This window comes from Schistocerca cancellata, chromosome 4, assembly GCF_023864275.1.
Source record: "Schistocerca cancellata isolate TAMUIC-IGC-003103 chromosome 4, iqSchCanc2.1, whole genome shotgun sequence".
NCBI classification, from domain to species: Eukaryota; Metazoa; Arthropoda; class Insecta; order Orthoptera; family Acrididae; genus Schistocerca; species Schistocerca cancellata.
The window spans coordinates 542,536,662-542,551,077 of record NC_064629.1 but is presented as its reverse complement, the minus strand read 5'-3'; positions in this window follow the sequence as shown (position 1 = coordinate 542,551,077).

Below are 14,416 nucleotides of genomic sequence, written 5' to 3'. Positions count from 1 at the left end.
TTTGTGTATGGGGATGACTGAAAGACATAGTTTATAAGGACAAACAAAGTCAGTACATGTGAGACATTACTGGCTTGCATTATGAATGCAATAGACGAAATTAAGAACAACCCTCTGAAACTGAAACGAGCAACAAAATCTGTTCATACGCGTGCAGCTAAATGCATTGAACTCGGTGGAGAGAGTTTTGAACATTTATTGTGAATGTATTGTGAAACTGTATGTAGACTGTCAACTTCCTTAACACTGAGCTTTGCCCCCCTGAGGGTCTGGGGGTTAGAATAGACCCAAGGTATTCCTACCTGTCGTAAGAGGCGACAAAAGGAGTCTCACACGTTTCGGCCTTTATGTGATGGTCCCCTCTAGGGTTTGACCTCCTTTTTTAAAAATTTTCCCGAAGAGCGAGCCAATTGGGGAAGGGCGCCTTATATGGTGCAGCGTGCTCATCGTGCATTGAGATCTTCAGCCCACTTCCTCGTAGTCGGATTGCATTCCCGCTCATTCTCCGTCTCTTGGGCGAGGACATCTTCCTGGGTGCGTTTTCCACCATGCACTATGCAGTGTCGGTTTCTGCGCCGACGATGACCATGGACTTCTCAGCACCTCATATCCAACACGGTAGCCAGTCCATTGTGGTGGGGCCGCCATGTACCATGTTGGTTGTAGCCCCCCGACAACACAGGGTTCGCTCTGCCGATGCCTGCACCGTTAACGCCCCACATATGCTATGGAGTAGATACCCATCTCCCTGGGGCATCGGGACTCCCAACAATGGCCATCCTGCCAGATGGCCTTTGCCGAGGCTGGGTGCCCCTGTACGGAGGGCCCCTGGTTGGAGTGGGTGGAATCAACTCCTTAATTCCTTAAACCTTTCATGATTTTGGTAGAATTTAATGCCCATAACCCCTTGTGGGGTAGCACCGTGCTTAATGGCCGAGGCACAGATGTCGAAATTTTACTGTCTCAGTTCGACCACTGCCTCTTAAATAATGGGGCCGCCAAACATTTTAGTGTGGCTCATGGTAGCTACTCGGCCATTGATTTATCAGTTTACAGCCCAGGCCTTCTCCCATCTATCCACTGGAGAGAACATGACGACCTGTGTGGCAGTGACCACTTCCCCATCTTCCTGTCACTGTCCCAGCGTCAGACCCACGGACGCCTGCCCAGAAGGGCTTTAAAAAAGGCCGACTGTGAAACTTTCACCTCTGCTGTCACCATTGAATCTCCCCCACACGGTAACAACGATCTGATGGTTGACCAGGTGACAACAACAATCGTTTCTGTGGCAGAAAACACGATCCCTCGCTCTTTAGGGTGCCCCAGTGAAAGTTAGTCCCTCGGTGGTCGCCAAAAGTCACTGAAGCAATTAACGAATGTCAGCGAACTCTACAGCGGCATAAACGGCACCCTTCCCTGGAACACCTTATAGCCTTTAAACTGCTCCGTGCACGCATCCGCCAACTTATCAAAAGACGGAAGCAGGAGTGTTGGGAGAGACAGGTCTCGACCATTGGGTGCCATTCGTCACCGTCCCAAGTCTGAGCAAAGATCAAACGTGTTTTCGGGTACCAGACCCCAACAGGAGCCGGCCGGAGTGGCCGAGCGGTTCTAGGCGGTGCAGTCTGGAACCGCGCGACCGCTACGGTCGCAGGTTCGAATCCTGCCTCGGGCATGGATGTGTGTGATGTCTTTAGGTTAGTTAGGTTTAAGTAGTTCTAAGTTCTAGGGGACTGATGACCTCAGCAGTTAAGTCCCATAGTGCTCAGAGCCATTTGAACCATTTGAACCCCAACAGGTGTTCCCGGTGTTAACATAAATGGCGTGTTATCTACCGACGGAAACGTGATTGCCGAGCACTTTGCCGACCACTTTGCTGAGCACTACACTCGCACCTCTGCGTCGGAGAAGTACCCCCCTGCCTTAAGCCCTCTCAAACGGCGGCTGGAAGGGAAGTCCTCTCGTTCACAACACGCCACAGTGAATCCTATAACGCCCCATTTACAGAGTGGGAGCTCTTCAGCACCTTTACACATTGCCCTGACACTGCTCCTGGGCTGGATTGGATCCATAGTCAGATAATTAAACGTCTCTCGTCTGACTACAAGCGACATCTCCTTATCATTTTCAACCAGATCTGGTGCGATGGCGTCTTTCTGCCTGAGCGACACCAACTGGGGTACAGATCGCTCTACGCTGCTACAGCCCTACAGAGCCTTTGGTCAATACCGCCTTGTCTATTGAAGTCTAGTTTACGGTTCGGTGGCCCCCTCAGCATTCTGTTTACTCGACCCAGTGCACTGTGGCGTTCGCCTAGCGACAGGAGCTTTTAGAACGAGTCCAGTGACCAGTGTCCTGGTGGAGGCCGGAGTCCCTACATTGAAGGTTAGGCGTGTACAACTGCTCACTAGTTATGTTGCACACCTCCGTAGTTCTTCTGCACATCCGAGTTACTTACTGTCTCCTTTTCCCAACCAGCGCGGTTCGTCTCCTGCATCGGTGACCCAGGTCAGGGCTTACGATTGCGGTTCATGTCCTGTCCCTTCTGTCTGAACTGGAGTCCTTCACGTTACCACCTCTCTTTGAGGTCGATTCACGAACACCTCCATGGTGAACACCTAGGCAGCAGATTCTTCTGGACCTTTCGCATGGCCCTAAGGAATCTGTTAACGGTGCGGCTCTCTACTATCACTTCCTCTCGAATTTGGAAAGGATGCTTCCAGATGCCATGAACAGCACAGGCTGCAGCCAACTGCAGTTGGTGGCTCATGTTGGTATCAATGACATGTGTCGCTTTGGACCGGAGAAGATTCTCTCTGGTTTCAGGCAGCTAGTGGACGTGGTAAAGACTGCCAGTCTTGCATGTGAGATTAAGGCGGAGCTCAACGTCTGCAGCATCGTCGATAGAACAGACTGTGGTCCTTTGGTGCAGTCAAGTGGAGGGTCTGAATCAGAGACTCAGGCGGTTCTGTGACCGTATAGGCTGCAGATTCCTTGACTTGCGCCCTCCGGTGGTGGGTTTCCGGATTTTGCTTAATAGGTCAGGAATCCGGTGTCCGGACAGCTGCCACGCAGGACAGTTGCCACGCAGGACAGTTGCCACGCAGGACAGTTGCCACGCAGGACAGTTGCCACGCAGGACAGTTGCCACGCAGGACAGTTGCCACGCAGGACAGTTGCCACGCAGGACAGTTGCTACGCAGGACATTTGCCACGGTTTTACCTGCTCCGAAGGGTTCGGTCCCTTGTCCCCACCCCTCCTCCTCCTCCTCCTCCTCCTCCTCCTCCTCCTCCTCCTCCTCTTCACCCGCCCCCAGTTTGCTTTCGAAGTTCCTAACGTGACCATCAGTATGGAAGTTATTACAACGAACAAGGGCAGGCCTCCTGCTCATTAGAAAGGTTACGCGTATGTTAAAAAGAGGGAATCTAAAGAAGGTGTTGTTACATGGATGTGCTTACGCCGAAAAACGGATCATTGCAAGGGAAAGCTGCTTTCGAGGAACGGAGAAGTGTTGAGCGTATTAGAACATCTCTGTGGACCACCTGAGGATGCAGCTCTGAAAGTGAGAAAGCAAGTGGAAAGAGCGAAGAAAAGGTCTCTAGAAGAAAATACACAGTTATCGGAGATATACGCGGATGAAATGGGAAATCTACATAATAAAGTTTATGACTTTGTTACAGTGATGCCTAATTCAGAATCTATGAAGAGAACCATGCATCGTCGACGGAGTCAAGAGTGGGGGAACCAACAAGAGCCTAAGAACTCATGAAATTGATCTTCATGAAGATCTATTAAAAATGGGAGATGGCAGTAGTTTTCTTCTGGAAGACGATAAATTAGAGGTTAGAATAATGATTTTTAGTGGAAGCAAAGAACGAAAGTTTAAAAACATATTCCCATTTTTTTATGGATGGAACATTTAAGAGATGCAGCAAGCAGTTTGCACAGAACTATACCATACACGTAGACTTAGGAGGCCCGATTAAAGAAACAAACATTCTTCCTACTGTATTTTGCACTGCTCCCTAATAAGAAGAAAGACACATATGTTCGTCTGATACGACAGGCTGTCTCTGAGTGGTGTCCTAAACAAGTAAAGGTGGACTTTGAGGCAGCTGCGATATCGGCCATTCGTCAAGTTTTTCCCACAACTGAAATAAATGGATTCTACTTACATATGAAGAAGAGTTTATGGAGAAGAATTCGAGTTCTCGGTCTAATTGAGGAGTATCGCTAGAACGAGGATTTAAGACTTCACGTCAGCATGTGTGCAGCGCTGGCAGTTGTAAAACCGGAGGAAGTAAGCAATGGATGGATTAAGATTCATGCAGCAGCTCCTGATAACGGAAGGTTCTCTCAGTTTTTTGACTACTTTGTGGATAACTGGCTAGAGAATGAGGATATCGCAATAGAAATGTGGGGGAAACCCTCACCCTAAAATCAACTATTTGGTGGAGTGCTTGAAAAAGGAAGCAGAGCTCACAAAATGCATGTACATGAAATTGGAAATGAATCTTGAAGGTAAGAAGAGGAAGAAGAAGTACTTGAACCTGGACGACAGGATAGAGAGAATCGTAAAGAATTATGAAGAGACTGGCAACATTAGGCCTTGTTTGAAAGCCATTGCCCATATTCAGAAACTGGACTAAAATACGTTAAAAATAATGTATTAAAAACTATGAAGATCACTGAGTCCTCGCAGGTTACTGAGATAAAATTATTAAAACATTCAAGCAGAATTATCGGAGCTAATATTAAGTTGTAATTATAAATAGAGTGTACATTAGTTCAGCGTGTTTAGGCTGACTTTACACACGCCAGAATGGTAGATGGTCGTTTATCATTTTCACGGTCCAAAGCCTGTGCAAAGTGTGATGTGAATCAGCCTTTAATGTGAAAATTAAAAAGTGTTTCAAGCCTAAAAAAGTATCCCTATTGTTGCCACGTTAAGATAACTTTTTTCCTACCTTCCAATATTATGGCCATACTATTAAATAATTGTAAGTTCTAAAATAATTTTCTGAAGCTTCAGAATCCCAACTATCACCTAAAATATCATGGTTTGTTAAATTGATAGTATGCGCTTTCGTAAAGGAAAATGGGAACTGAACCTTTGAATTGCACATAAAATTGTCATCCCAAAACTGATCTGATGCTAAGGTTGACAATTTTGGCACCTCAAATATTTTTTATGTAAGTTTATCTGCAAACATTTATAGTAGATGTACATCTACTTAAGTAAATTTAGATATAGTCCTTTAAAAATTAAAATTTCTTACTAAATTTTTGATTATCTTTAAACAGGTCAGTAAAAGCAAGGAGCTTGCTACTGAAAATTGTTACTAAAGAACATCAGAAACAAATGTATTAGACCTACTTTTCTTATACATTAGAGACTTTTTGAAAAGATATTTGATCATTTCCTCTGTCACTGACAGTGTAATTTCAGTTGCTTTGCAATACCAGGGATATCTACTTCTATATTATGTTTGCAGCTGTTTTCATTTCGAATTATGGAATATTTACTTCGTCTTCTTTGTTGGAGGAATTTCGGAAAATACATTTACTAACTCCACTTTAGTGGCACTGTCATCAGTAACATTACCGTTGCTGTCGCGCAGTAAAGGTACTTACTGAGCCTTTCCGCTGGTTTACTTAACATGGGACCAGTATCACTTTGGATTTTCCGCCACATTTCTAGAGCGCGTTTCGTTGTGGAAACTATTAAATGCATCTCGCATTTTCAATGCCAGTGCCGAACCAAACTTCGAGCCTCAGAAAACTTCCAAAATCTTGGAGATTTTGCGTTCGTCTAAAATTATACGTGCCTTTTGCGGTGCTCCTGCGAGAGCTTTCTGTCGTGTTTTGTGTACCATGGGGGATCAGTTCCGTCTCTTATTAATTTATTTGGTATGAATATCTCGAGTGCTGTTGATACTATTTCTTCGAACTTAAGCTACATATGGTCTTCATTTACATAGTTTGGAAGGATTGGAGACTATCTCTCAGAAAGACGTCACCCGAATTTTTAGCTGCTTTTATAAATAGATATATTTCGCGTTTAGTTTTGGCGAATTTCTTTGTTACGGAAGTGAGCCTCTCTACGACTGCGTGTTCACTAATCCCTGTATCCGTCGTGATGGTCAGGATTATTTGTGGCTAAGAGGTCAAGTGTGTTTTCGTAACCATTTACAATTTGAATGGCCTCGTCAACTAATTGTTAAAAATAATTTTAAAAAAAGCATTTAGAACAATTACGGAAGTTGTTTTCTATTTACAATAGGGTATGAAAATGTATTTTTGTCAACATGCGGAAGGTAGGTTGAAGTAACTGCCAGCTATAATTGTATGAGTAGGGTACCTATTTGTGATGAGACTCAAGTTTTCTTTTCTTTCAACTGTTCAGCAACTCTTTCATCTGAGACAGGGGGTCGGTAAAAGTAGCCAGTTATTAATTTATTCCGGTTGTCGAATATAACCTCTGCCCATACTATGTCACAGGAACTATCTGCTTCAAAGTCGATTGTTAGCTTACATTATTTTTCCTTAAGTTGTCCTTCTTGTTTCTGTCGTAGTGCAGATAATTACAATTACGGCTTTTCCCTCCAGAACCTAAGATGCTTTCTCTGTGACCCTGTAAATACCAGAACTAAACAATGTAGAACAACAACGTACGTTACAAGCGTAGCATTCTGTATTATTTCATTTCCTTATTTCTAACATTTTAAAATTGTAAGTCGACTTTAGATGACATGTCAGTCATAGATGTTCTTATCTCTATTTAGTGAACGTGTTTTCAGTTGTTTTGAACATTGTCCCGCTACACTTTATTAACTAATGTTTTTAGAGAATAAATTAATATGGAGTACGTCGTTCTTCTTTTCAAACATTCACAAACCCATTTATTCTTTCCCTATTGTCTTTTGGTTATGCAGTTGTAGTAATTAAAGTAGGCATAAATGCAGTGATAAAAAGAAATGATCAGCGTACATTTACATTCTTGTTTCATCGTTCCTTTCTTGTTGCTCCCATGCTGATGGACTGTTTCTATCGCAATCAGTAAGCGTGAAAGGAAGCTACCGTACAGACAGAGGAATCTACATTTATACTTGGCAGAACTAATTACATACTGACATAATCGTCGGTATTGCTTTCGTTTCCAAAAACTTATAAATATTTCGATTTCGGAAAAGAAGCTCTGTATTTGGCCAAGATGTCGAAGAAGAAGGTCCCTGACGTACTGGTTGTATCGAGTAAGATGTGGAGATGGCGGTTTGAAAGCGGACACAGGTAGTGCGGGGAAGTGCGTCCCTTACCTGAGGGATCGCTACTCAAGCTACCTGGTGAAGGGGCAAGTGTGGCAAATGTCCGGCGTAGCACATGTCCAGCATTCCAGGAATCCACTACACACAGGAAGCGGCTACACAGATAGTGGGGGCTGTGTGGAAGGGACTGGGCGATTTTTTAGGTTAGAGGGTCTCAGAAAACCGTAGAAAGGGCGTCCTTCTATAAAGGGGCAAGTAAAACATGGTAAGGTAGTTGTAGAAACTATCGGTATTGTAGTTGTAAATTGTCGTAGCTGTGTTGGGAAAGAACCAGAGCTCCAATCCCTAACAGAAAGCACTGAAACTCAAATACTTATAGGTATGTAAAGCTGGCTAAAGCTGGAAATAAGACCAACCGAAATTTTTTTCAAACACTCTAACAGTGTTAAGAAAGGATAGATTAAATACAGTTGGTGGTGGAGTATTTATTGCTGTCATTAGTAGTTCACCTTGTAGTGAAATTGAAGTAGATAGTTCCTGCGAAATAGTATGGGTAAACGTTATACTTGACAATCGGACTAATCAATTAACTGAATCGTTTTACCAACCCCCCTCCCACTCAGAAGATACAGTTTGCAGAACAGTTCAAATAAAACTTGAGTCTCATTTCAAATAGGTACGCCAATTTTAGTCGGTGGTGACTTCAATCTACCCTCGATATGATGGAAAAATTATACGTTTAAAGCCGGCGGCAGGCAAAAAACTTCATCCGAAATTTTACTGAATGATTTCTCATAAAATTATTTTGAACAATTAGTTCATGAGCCCACTCGAAGAGTAAATGGTTGCGAAAGCATACTTGACGTCTTAGCAACAAATAATCCTGTACAAATAGGAAGTATCATGATGGATACAGGGATTAACGACCACAAGGCAGTTGCTGCTAGGCTAAATACTGTAACACCCACAAGCATCAAAAAGAAACGCAAAGTACATCTGTTTAAAAAAAAAGCTGATAAAAATGCTCTTTACGCCATTTAAAGAGAGTCTCCACTCCTTCCGATCTGATCATGTAAGTTTAGAAAAGATGTGGAATGATTTGAAAGAGTTAGTATCGACAGCAATTGAGTCATATACCATATAAATTAATAAGTGATGGTGTGTGTGTGTGTATTATTTATTAAACCAGGGACCTAGAAACGACGGAGAGGCTTCATCCCGCCGTAGCTCTCAGTTATTCACATCCCGACAACAGGCCACAGCAGTCCACCCACCTCACCCCACCGCCACCCCGAATCCAGGGCTATTGAGCGGTTCGGCCCCCAGTGCCCCCCCCCCCCCCCCCCCCCCCGGACGTCTCATACCAGATGAGTGATAATCCAAATGTTTCCGTGGTAGAGTAATTATGGTGTACGCGTGCATGGAGACAGCGTTAGCGCAGCAATCGCCGGCATAATTAACTGAGGCGGAATAAGGGGAACCAGTACGCATTCACCGAGGTAGATGGAAAACCACCTTAAAACAGACTGGCCGGCACACCGGACCTAGACACTGATCCGCCGAGCTGATCCGCACTGGGGACTGGCACGCCTTCACGCTCGGGAAGCAGCGCGTTAGACCACGCGGGTAGCCGGGCGGGCAATAAGTGATGGTACTGATCCCCGATGGTACACAAAACTGATCAAATCGCTGTTGCAGAAGCAACGAAAAAAGTATGCCAAATATAAACGAACGCAAAATACCCAAGATTGACAAAGTTTTGCAGAAGTTCGAAATATAGCGCGTAATTCAGTGAAAGATGCTTTTAATAATTTCCACAACTAAACTTTGTCTCGGAATCCGGCAGAAAACCCAAAGACCTTCTCAGCATACATAAAGCACGCTAGTGGCAAGACGCAATCAATACCTTCACTGCCCGATAACAACGGTGAAGTCACTGATGACAGTTCTACTAAAGCAGAGTTATTAAACACGGTTTTCCGAAACTCCTTCGCCAAAGAAGACGAAGTAAATATTCCTGAATTCCAATCAAGAACAACTACCAAGATGGTAAACATAGTAGATACCCTCGTTTTAGCTAAGCAGCTTAAACCACTTAATAAAGGCAAGGCCTCGGTCCAGACTATATACCAGTCAGATTCCTTTCAGAGTATGCTGATACAACAGCACCATATTTAGCAATTATATACAGCCGCTGGCTCACAGAAAGATCCGTACCTAAAGACTGGAAAATTTCTCAAGTCACACCAATAGCCACAAAGGGAAATTGGAGTAATCCGCTGAATTACAGGCCCATATCAATAACATCGATTTGCAGCAGGGTTTTGGAACATGTACTGTGTTCGAACATTATAAAGTACCTCGAAGAAAACCATTTGACACGTAGTCAGCACGGATTCAGAAAACATCGTTCTTGTGAAGCACAACTAGCTCCTTATACTCACGAAGTAACGAGTGCTATCGACAGGGATGTCAAACTGATTCCATATTTTTAGATTTCCAGAAGGCATTCGACACTGTTCCTCACAAGTGTCTTCTAACCAAACTTCGTGGCTATGGAATATCGCCTCAATTGTGCGACTGGATTCGTGATTTCCTGTCAGAGAGGTCACAGTTCATAGTAACAGACAGAAAGCCATCGAGTAAAAGAAAAGCAATATCCGACGTTCCCCGAGGAAGTGTTATAGGCCCTCTGTTGTTCCTGATCTATATTAACGACATAAAAGACAATCTGAGTAGCTGTCTTACATTATTTGCAGATGATGCTGTAATTTACCGTCATGTAAAGTCATCATATGACCAAAACAAATTGCAAAATGATTTAGATATCTTTATGGTGCGAAAAGTGGCAATTGACCCTGAATAAAGGAAGGTGTGAAGTTATTCACATGAGTACTAAAAGAAATTTCGATCATGCGATAAGTCAAACATTCTGAAGGCTGGAAATTCAACTAAATTCTTAGGGATTACAATTACAAATAACCGTAAATGGAATGATGACATAGATAATGTTGTGGTTAGAGCAAACCAAAGACTGCGATTCAATGGCAGAACACTTAGAACGTGCAACAGGTCTACTAAATATTCTGCTTACACCACGCTTGTCCGCTCTATTCGGGAGTATTGCTGTGTGGCGTGGGATTCGCATCGGGTGGGACTGAGGGATGACATCCAATAATTTCAAAGAAGGGCAACTCGTTTTTCATTATCGCGAAATACGAGAGTACGTGCCACAGGCATGATACGTGGATTGGAGTGGCAATCATTAAAACAAAGGCGTCTTCGCTGCGACGGGATCTTCTCATGAAGTTTCAATCACCAGTTTTCTCCTCAAATGGCTTTGAGCACTATCGGACTTAACATCTGAGGTCATCAGTCCCTTAGAACTTAGAACTACTTAAACCCAACTAACCTAAGGACATCACACACATCCATGCCCGAGGCAGGATTCGAACCTGCGACCGTAGCATTCGCGCGGTTCCGGACTGAAGCGCCTAGAACCGCTCGGCCACCGTGGCCGGCAGTTTTCTCCTCCGATTGTGGAAACATTGTTGGCACCCACCTACATAGGGAGAAATGATCATCACGATAAAATAAGAGAAATCAGGGCTCGCACAGAAAAATTTAAGTACTCGTTTCTCCCGCGCGCCGTTCGAGAGTGGAACGGTAGAGAGACAGCTCGAAGGTGGTTCGTTGAACCCTCTGCCATACACTTTATTCTGAATAGCAGAGTAATCACATAGATGTAAATACCCCAAAAGAATTGCCCATAAGGTAGCGCCTAGTATATCTAGAGGTGTGACTTGTTCCTATGCTAAAAACACAAGTAACACTAGTATATCCAGTGTATAATGCATCCGTTTCAGTACTTTAAGGTGGCCTAAGGCCGAAATTGTACATTTCGTACATAAAATAAAGAGAATGACAGCTGAAGGCATCACGAAATCATTCAAAAAATTCATCGCAGCTGCAGATCTTATCGCAAATTGGAGTAATGCCATCTACATTCTGTATGTAAGGAAAGATTATGCAGCGGGTTTCTCTTTCAGCAATTGCATTTGAGTACTGTTTGTTTGTGAGAGCATAGGACTACGCCTCGTGTAAGAAAAATAAACATTTACCAGCACTTCTCGGTAGTCGGCCTATCCAGACTGTGGACTATCGTCCCGCGATGTTGCTGCTCGCGTTGGTTGGTATCCCAGGACTGTCGCGTGAATATGAAAGCTATGGGTTCATAAGGGCTATACTTATCGCCATGCATGATCCCAATACCACTAGCACCCGAGAAGACAGACTTAAGTGTTTACTCGGGCATACGGTATCGTACACGACACCACATACCATGAGTGAGGAAATGAGCTTGTTTGCAGCAAGACGGACAGTGCGATGACGTCTGGAGCACCTTAGACTGTCAGCCCACCGACCATCAACAACGGTGATCGTATCCGCCTGTGGAGGCTCCGAGGAGAATGAACGTTGTCAAATTGCATTCGTCTTTCTTATACGGGGCCAGCCCTCGGCACGACGATATGGGATGCTACTGGTTACACAACACAATCACCTCTGGTACGTATAGCTGATGATTTGGCATATGTATACTGCGTGTTAAGATAAGTGAGAGGTCTCCATGATGATCTCTTTCAACAAGATAACGCCTGACTACTTGTTGCCAGTGCTATCCTGACCTAGTTACACTACTGCAGATTACAATTACTACACCAAAAAGAAATGCAGATGATAAACGGGTATTCATTGGACAAATATATTATACTACAACTGACATGTGATTACATTTTCACGCAATTTGGCTGCATTGATCCTGGGAAATCAGTACCCATAACAACCACCTCTGGCCGTAATAACGGTCTTGATACACCTGGGCATTGAGTCAAACAGAGCTTGGATGGCGTGTACAGGTACAACTGCCCATGCAGCTTCAACACGATTCCACAGTTCATAAAGAGTAGTGCCTGGCGTATTGTGACGAGCCAGTTGCTCGGCCACCATTGACCATACGTCTTCAGTTGGCGAGAGATCTGGAGAATGTGCTGGCCAGGGTGGCAGTCGAACATTTTCTGTATCCAGAAAGGCCCGTACAGGACCTGCAACATACGGTCGTGCATTATCCTGCTGAAATGTAGGGTTTCGCAGTGATCGAATGAAGGGGAGAGCCATGGGTCGTAACACATCTGAAATGTAACGTCCACTGTTCAAAGTGCCGTCAATGCGAACAAGAGGTGCCCGAGACGTGTAACCAATGGCACCCCATACCATCACGCAGGGTAATACGCCAGTATGGCAATGACGAACACACGCTTCCAATGTGCGTTCACCGCGATGTCGCCAAACACGGATGCGACCATCATGATGCTGTAAACAGAACCTGGATTCATCCGAAAGAAATGACATTTTGCCATTCGAGCAACCAGGTTCGTCGTTGAGTACACCATCGCAGGCGCTCCTGTCTGTGATGCAGCGTCAAGTGTAACCGCAGCCATGGTCTCCGAGCTGATAGTCCATGCTGCTGCAAACGTCGTCGAACTGTTAGTGCAGATGGTTGTCGTCTTGCAAACGTCCCCATCTGTTTTCTCAGGGATCGAGACGTGGCTGCGCGATCCGTTACTGCTATGCGGATAAGAAGCCTGTCATCTTGACTGCTAGTGATACGAGGCCGTTGGCATCCAGCACGGCGTTCCGTATTACCCTCCGGAACCAACCGATTCCATATTCTGCTAACAGTCATTGGATCTCGACCAACGCGAGCAGCAATGTCGCGATACGAAAACCGCAATCTCGATAGGCTACAATCCGACCTTTATCAAAGCCGGAAACGTAATGGTACTCATTTCTCCTCCTTCCACGAGGCCTCACAACAACGTTTCACCAGCAACGCCGGTCAACTGCTGTTTGTGTATGAGAAATCGGTTGGAAACTTTCCTCATGTCAGCATGTTGTAGGTGTCGCCACCGGCGCCAACCTTGTGTGAATGCTCTGCAAAGCTAATCATTTGCATATCACAGCATCTTCTTCCTGTCGGTTAAATTTCGCGTCTGCAGCACGTCATCTTCGTGGTGTAGCAATTTTAATGGCCAGTAGTGTAGATACAGATGGTGTTCGACTTTTGTCTTAGTTATTTAGTTAGTTAGTTAGTTACATGTTCCATAGATCATTTGAACGATTGTTTTATCGAAATGATGTGTAACGTGTCAGTTTACAGGATATGTATACATTATTAGCGTTAACTTTAATGAACACATCATCATTTTATTTCTACTCATGCAACTACGCTTAAAAACTAGTGTAAGGATCTCAGGTTTGGACGCAGCCACCACGTGCGAGCTGATGTTATCGTGGAATGCTGACGAGCTGCGGTGTCAGTATCCGCCGGCCGCAGAGCGCCTCACTCACACAGTAGTCGCGTCGTGTGCCTGGCTACCTATGCGGGCAGAACAGTTTCCGACTCGCGTGGTTCCGACTCGGAATTATGTCTTTTTCCACTCACATTGGAGTAGTGGTAAATCCGTATTTGTTCTTGGTAGGACGTCAGACACAGTAACAACGGGCCGGCGTAACGAGCACTTTATTATAAATGTCTTCATAGAAATGAAGTGGTGATAGCTAATAACTCCTAGTTCGCGTATTTGTGTACCTCATGGATCCAATGTTCGCAATAATCCTGACAAATACCAAGGAAGACCCTCATAGGAGGATACAAACCTCATAAACGCCTTAAAGAATTGGTGCTAGCATGGGGATTAATTATGGAAACTCGACAGTCCTAAGAAGGTGCAGCGATGTGTGAATTTCCGTGAATTTCCGATTTCCTGGCATATCTCCAAGACAAATCAACAGCAGCAGCAGCAGCAACAGCGTGGACGTCATCCGACAACACGGGGTCATCGCTGCAGTTCAGGTTAATCTACTCCAATTTGGCTACAATACGAAAGGCAGTGATGGATTCTTACAACTTTTACTGTGATAGTGATTTTGATGGCGTACATAAATCAGTATGGCAGAAACTAACCCGAGTGACACGGCCGATATCCAAAACGCTATAAACGATTTGTAGAAAGAGATTCAACGGTTAAAAGCAGACAGAAATGAACGCAGCCGTTCACATGACTTGTCAAATGATAGCTCTCGCAGTGCT